Below are 7432 nucleotides of genomic sequence, written 5' to 3'. Positions count from 1 at the left end.
TTCTCAGGGTTCCAACTGCTATAAAAACATAATGTCTCCAGGGGGTTTTAAAGAGAAATAACTCAGTAGTTAAGAGTACATACTGCTCTCACAGAAGACTGGAGTTTGGCTCCCAACACCCTTCTCAGGCAGCTCACAGTGACTGATAACCCCATCTTCAGGAGTTCCAACACTCTTCTGACCTCTAAAGTTACCTATGTGTGTGCACGCACACAGGTGTGCATTCATGTTCATGTGCACATATGTGTACATGTCCATACACACATACACACGTAAAGAAGCAAAATATTTAATTTTTAAAACTATGATGCTTCTAAATAATATCTTTCTTGATTTCCCAAGCCAGATCTTTGTCTATCAAATCACAGCTCGTTGTGGTAGCCACAAAGTCTCCACCATTCAACAAAAGCGGTGTCTTCAGCAGCACAACTGCTATGTGAATTGGTCAAACCTTGTTCTGTCCCACATAACCAGACCACTACAAGGCTTAACTTCAAACCTAGCCTTGTGAAGATAAAAATCCCATGCTGTCTTCACCATCCTGATGCCTCCTGTAAGCCAAACTATCAGCAATTTTCCTAACCGTTTCTCAGGACCATTACAGAGAACAAACAGGTTAGTATTTTCAAAGGCAATAAACTTCGCAAGTAAAGACTCACTGTACAAACATTAGTCACTATCGTTACCAAATAATTTATTATATAACCATTTGGGACATGCTAGAACCAAAATATTAAGTGTGATTGAACAAGGTGAAGGAGAACCAAAACTACAGAAACATTCTTGGGAGTGAAATTGGACCTGGCCCTTAGACAATGTGTTTGGTTTTCTTAAAAGATTCTGTCCACAACTCTCCACCACACCTTCCATAGCTCCATGGTACCGAAGCTGAGGTGGTTTGGTTTTTAGTAGAGCAAAAGCCAAGACTGCTGTGCTGATGGCAGGTACAGAAGGTAGATGGAGGTCTTCTCTCAATGGCAATGTTCCTCTCTGGCTCCTGGTTGGCTCCTGGGACCTGGCCTCTTTTTTCCAAACCTTAAGTTAGGATGCTTATCAGGCTGACCTCCTCCAGCTGAATCTTGTTTTTGATTTGCCCTCTTTCCTTCCTTCTCATCTTAATTCCATTTGACCCTGTGTTCTTGATTCTCAAAAGTGGATAGAGCCAAGCCCTTGCCTCTGCACTGGAATTGTATTTTGACCTCATACGCCTTGGTGGAATAGAAGAGAACATGGTCAGATTCCTGGTAGAAGCTTCAAGGGGCAACAACTGTTCTTACGTGGGGTGTATATGACCCAGCACCGAGAAACAAGGTGAGGAGACTTCAGAGGAATAAAAAAGAAAGAGTAGTGTTTTCCCAAATAGGATCTGCGGAGCGGATCTGCAGAGCAAACAGACTTGTAGTTAGCAATCCTTCCCTGAGTATGCTTGGTCAGCTTTCTTTCCATTTTGAGTTGCTGAATGTCAGAGGAAGTCAAGTCAAGCCCCACATCTTATACTATATTGGCTCAACAGCGTCCAAGCAGGTATGGAGTTAGAGATCTACCCACCTTGCCACATAAACAACAAAACCACTCTCAAACATTTCCCCAGATATCTCTGCCACTGATTTTAGGCTATGCCTCTACCTCCGTGAGCAAATGGCCTCCTGGAAGGCTACAGAGGATGGGATATGAAAATAAAAGCTGGTTTCCCCCTGCCCGTTTTCACACCCTGTCTGGCCTGACCTGTCTCCCCTCTCCACTTCCACCCACAACTCCTCCTAGTCCCTAAGGGGTGCTGCTTTGGAGCCAAAATCCACTCTGTCAGCACAAGAGAAGCTTTGCCTTCTCTTGCTCCACACGCCATGTGACCCTGGAGAACCTCCAGGGCATATTTCATCTGGCATCAACATCTCGAGGTCACCATGACCCAGAACTTCCTGCACTCTGGGGCCAGCCAGCCAGCCAGCACCTGCCAAAGCCAGTTATGGCAAGGAATGAGCGCTGCTTGGGGAGATCTGACCATGAGTGGTGCCGGCAGCGGCCTTGTCTGCCAGCAGACGGTAGCACTGGTTTTCCACTGTTGTCCATTCACCAGACTTGGCGAGCTTTGTCCCTTCCCTAGGACCAAGTCAACAAACTAAGACCGGAGGAGCTGTGCAGCTCAGGCATGCATCGGAAAGCTGTTACTTTTTGCCTTGATGGGGACAGCTATCTATTCTTAGTGGACCATGGAAACTCTGGTTTTCCAAATGTCCCAGCATTGCACTGTGCCAAACACTGCAATGTCATCATTCAAGAGTTTTTTAATTTTATGGATTCACTGTACGATCTTTTCCCCTCGTGAATAAACGAAACTGTTTTAGAGGCAAAAGACTTCATCTTGAATTTTGCTTGGGTCAAATGATTAAGACCACAAAAGTGATGTTATTTTACAGGATCCCTGTCTATGTAAGGTCCGGATGTTTAAGGCCTATGAAATACTTTAAAGCATAAATACATAAATAAGTAAGACCAGTGGTCCTTCATTATGTATGCTAAGGAGGCCTTTGGGTGTCAATGAAAACAAGCCGCTCCCTGCCCTAGAAAAAAATCACAGCCACTCAAGGTTTCCTCACAATTTTGAGAAAATAGAGACTCTGGAAAACCAACTGTAGATGGTTTTAATTTTGTTTTGTTTTTCATAATACTAGGGACTGAATCTAGGCCCTGTAAGTGCTCAACCACTGAGTTATATCTCCGGCCCGCCTTTTTTTTTTTCTTTAATGCTTTTAACATTAAGGGAGAGTTTTACTAGGCCACTCTGGCTTGCTTTGAGCTCACTCTGCAGACTAGGCAGGCTTGACCTTCTGCCCTTCTCTTTTATCCTTCCCAGAAACTGGGATTACAGGCCGGAGCCACCCAGCCCAATTGTATTATTCTTGTCTAACTCCGGTCCAATTTCTTTACCTTCTAGGACACTCATTTTGCAGGAAGGGAAATGGGAAACCCAGAGAAGATGTTAACTATTGCAAAGAACAAGCTGGTTAGGGCCTGCTAAACCAAGGTCTCCAACCTCATGGAAGACTGTGACATAGCAACTACCCTTGGGAGCTCTCAGTTTTCTTTCTCTTAGGTTCTTTTCTCCATATGTTCCTCTCTGATTCTCTCATTAAATCTTCTTGCTTTTACATACTTCATTTCCTCTTTTATTTTTCTCTATGTCAGCCTTTTTATTTACTTTCTACATCAAGGTTCAGAAGCTCAATCAATAAGTGAGTCTTGGTCCTGTTGTTCTTGGTGAACCAAAGGTCATAAAGTCTAAGTCAAGAGCTTAGAATAAGTTTGCCGAAAGAAGTAAGCTGGGCTCCTGTCTCTCCCACACAATCACATTTACTGCAAATAGGTCTTTTGGAAAATTCCATCTAAAATGGCTTTTTAAGTGACCAGAGAAAGAATTGGAACAGCAAGCAATTGCATAGGTTAGTGTTTCTCCACAAGTGGTCCTAGGAACCCGGGGGTATTTCTGAGACACAATCATGGACCTTATAAGGTCAAAACAATTTCTTAATGGTGCTAAGATTTAATCTGTTTTTTCATATATTTCAGCTTCATTGATATGTAAAGGTCATATCAGATCGAATTTCTGGAGTCTCAGCATACACCAAGGTGGTAAAGCCAAGAGGGTTGGCTTCATCACCAGGAGGAAACGTGAAAACAGAAAATGACCTTCCCTTTAGAATACCCTTAACAAGGCAGTTATTGCTTTTTTATGAAATTTGGAGCCTTCTGTACTCATCCTTTTATATTTCATAATAAAATGGAAAGTATAGAAAGTACATCAGAATACCAAAAGATAAGAGTTATCTCAAAAAGAAATGATGTACAAGTGATCTAAAATTTCATTTTCCTTACATTGATATGGAAGAACAAAGGACAATTGTTCATTTAAACATGAATGGTTTTAGTGTAGTGCAAACATATTCAGCCAATGGAAAGCTGTGTGGCAGTTCCTCAGGAAGCTGGGGGTCCATCTACCTCATGCTCCAGCTATATCGCTCTTGTGCATATACCTACAATCATGTACATCCCACTAAAGAGACATTGCTGTTCTGTTCATAATAGCCAGAAATAGGAAACAACTTAGATTCATCTGTCAAGAGATGAATGAATAAAGAAAATGTGGATATTTGCATGGTGGATTATTACTCAGTGTTACAAAAACAAAATCATGGAGCTGGAGAGATGGCTCAACAGTTAAAAGCCATGACTGCTTTTCTAGAGGTCCTGAGTTTAATTCCCAGCAATCACGTAGTGGCTCACATCCATCTGAAGTGAGATCTGATGCCCTTTTCTGGTATGTCTGAAAACACAGTATACTCATATACATAAAATAAATAAGCCAAGCGTGGTGGTGCATGCCTTTAATCCCAGCACTCGGGAGGCAGAGGCAAGTGGATTTCTGAGTTCAAGGCCAGACTGGTCTACAAGGTGAGTTCCAGGACAGCCAGGGCTATACAGAGAAACCCTGTCTTGAACCACCCCCCAAAAAATAAATAAATAAATAAATAAATAAATAAATAAATAAGTAAGTAAATAAATCCTTGAAAAAAATAATGGTATTTTCAGGAAAATCAATGAAGCTATTAAAAATATATATCCTGAGTGAGGTAACCCAGACCCTGAAAAACAAATATGGTATGTACTTGTTTATATATGTTAGTTGGTTAGTCTTCAATAAGCAGGATAAAATTTGTATTTTTGTGTTATCCCAGAGATTACACATAAAGGAATACATTAGCAGGGAGGAAAAGATATCCTTAGGAAGGAGAAATAGAATAGACAGTGTGGATAGTTAGTAGGGTGGGAGTTGGAGAGCTGGAATGGGAGGATCAACCAGAAAAAAGGAGGGAAGACAGGGATGGAAGAGGAAATATGGGGAGGGATAGCTAAAATTAAGGGCTATTTGAGGGGTCGTAGGATAGGATAGGATAGCATAGCATAGCATAGCATAGCATAGCATAGCATAGCATAGGACAGCATAGGACAGCATAGGATAGCATAGGATAGGGTAGGATAGAAGCTTTACACTCACACACATACACACACACACACACACACACACTCACTCACAAAGGTGCTCTCAATGAAAACGCCAAGTAACAGGGGAGACAGAGCCCAACTAGATAACTCTCATCACAAAATGAAGCTTCAGTTACATCTAGTGAGTTGCTAGCCAGTAAGGTCCCATGTGAATTCCTAAACAACCCCAGCTATTGCCAAGTCTATAGGTTGCTCTCCAGACGACAAGGTCCAATTGCTGAAGACAATACATAACTCCCTGGAAACAGGGAAGTCAAGCTGGTGCCTACTTAAAACCTTCACCCCTGCTGACTAGTGTTCATGATACTAGAAGTTACTCTGAACACTACCAGAGGAAGAAGGCAAATATCAATGTAACTACGAATCCTTCTATCTATACAGTGGTGATTGGCATGCAAGATGCGCTGGCGCAATAGTGGTACAAAAGTAGGAGTAACCAACTCCTGGACTGGAACTAAGGCCCACTCCATGACATGGAAATCATGCCCAACACTTCCTGGATAGCCAAGAACCTGAGACTAGATAGGTTAGAGGAAACCAAAAACTACTGCTCTGCTAAAGGAACATAGCAATAAAATGACTCCTAACAACATTCCAGTATACTGACAGACTCCTAGACTCATAGACTCACTATACCACTATACTCAGATATCATCGTAGAAGCTTCCTCCAGCAGCAGATGGAAATAAATATACAGACCCACACTGGATAGTACAGAGAGATCTTGGAATGCTCGGCCCTAAATGGGATGTCTCATACAATCCTTCCCCTCAGATCTTAGGGAACGCTATGGAAGAGAAGGCAGAAAGAGTGTAAGAGCCAGGGGGGATAGAAAACACTAAGGAAACCTGACCTTCTAAACACAGCTGAACTGATGCACATATGGACTCACAGAGACTGTGGCAGCATGCACAGGGACTATAGGCCAACCAGGGTAGAGAAGAGAACTAGACACAAGCCCTCATTTCTAGTCTAGAAGCTTTCTCCAATTGATAACTGTTCTCAGAGGAAAGAAGAGTAGTTTTCTCCAGTGTAGTCTCATTGGGTATACAAACCACAATTACTGGTAGGACCTCATGTCCGTCAATATATGGACAACATAAAACAAGCTCAATGTTACCTTTGAAGATTGTTTTCCTTTGTTTATAGACCTTTTGCTTGTACATAGTTGCTGCCTTTGTTTTTATGGGCTTTCCATGTGTGTGAATGTGTATGTCTCCGCATCTGTTTGAGATTTTTGTACTTTGGGGGGCTCTTTTTTTCTGTCTAATTTTTATGTTTTAATTTGTTTTATTATTGATATTATTTTAGGTGTCCTTTTTTTATTCTAATGAGTGAAAGAAAGTATGTAGATTTGAGTGGGGGAATGGGGGAGGATCTGGGAGGAGTTGGAAGAGAGAAATCGGTAATCAGAATACACTGTATGGGGAAAATCTATTTTCAATAAAAAATACATAAACTTGAGTGTTCTGTTCTGATGATACTTTTCCCACTATGAACCAAAAATAACAATACTAGATAATTTTAAAAGATTTAATAGCTTTAAACACTTAAACATTTTCTGACAAGATTGGTAATTATAATAAAATGGGGACCATTCGAATATCTGAGTACGTGGTGCCAATAGTTGGAAGACTGGCAGGAAGCAGTGAAATCATATTTTCCAAATGACCAATGCATAGTGCTGTATGTAGAAAAGATTCATTTACAAGGCAAGGTGGACTCGCAAGCTTTGTTAGAGCTGAACAGGAAATGCTTAACAGTCTGGTTTCTCAGTGCAACCAACCTTTAAGCTCCTCTAATAGAGTTTTGATGTTAATAACAAAGAAACCTGCCTACAATTGACCTCAATACATTACGAAGTCCCTACCATTTCCCAACTACAAGTAAGTATAAAGCAAAGGTTCTTGTATCTCCTTAAACTAAACAAAACATTGTTTCGGAGTAGATATCAAAGAAGGCAAGAGAATATGTCTTCAATAACTCAGTTTTAAAGAAGTTTGCAAAATGTAAAATAATGCCATAACTTAAAAAACAAAACAAAACCTTCATGACTAATGCATTTCTCTAATTCTCAAACTTCTGATGCATTAAATATGAATAGGTAGAAGATGGTAAGAAAAAGCCCTTTGGGTTTCATAGTACTTCTTTTTAAATTTATAGAAAGATTGAGGCACAAATACTTGAGTTCTCTTGTTAAACACTACAGATGTAGGGGCTGTAAGGAAAGAACAAGCAGATCTATAGCCAAGAGGAAACAGCCCTGCTCCTGCTGGTCTCAGGACAAGATTTTCAGGGTTTAGACATGCCTCGACCTCACTCTTCCCCAAACTGGCTTTCCCAATTGCACAGCTTTCCAGCCTTCCAATAT

The sequence above is a fragment of the Mus caroli genome, unplaced genomic scaffold (genome assembly GCF_978045245.1).
Source record: "Mus caroli unplaced genomic scaffold, Mus_caroli_1 scaffold_17, whole genome shotgun sequence".
In the NCBI taxonomy this organism is placed as follows: Eukaryota; Metazoa; Chordata; class Mammalia; order Rodentia; family Muridae; genus Mus; species Mus caroli.
Note: the sequence above shows the minus strand (reverse complement) of the source record.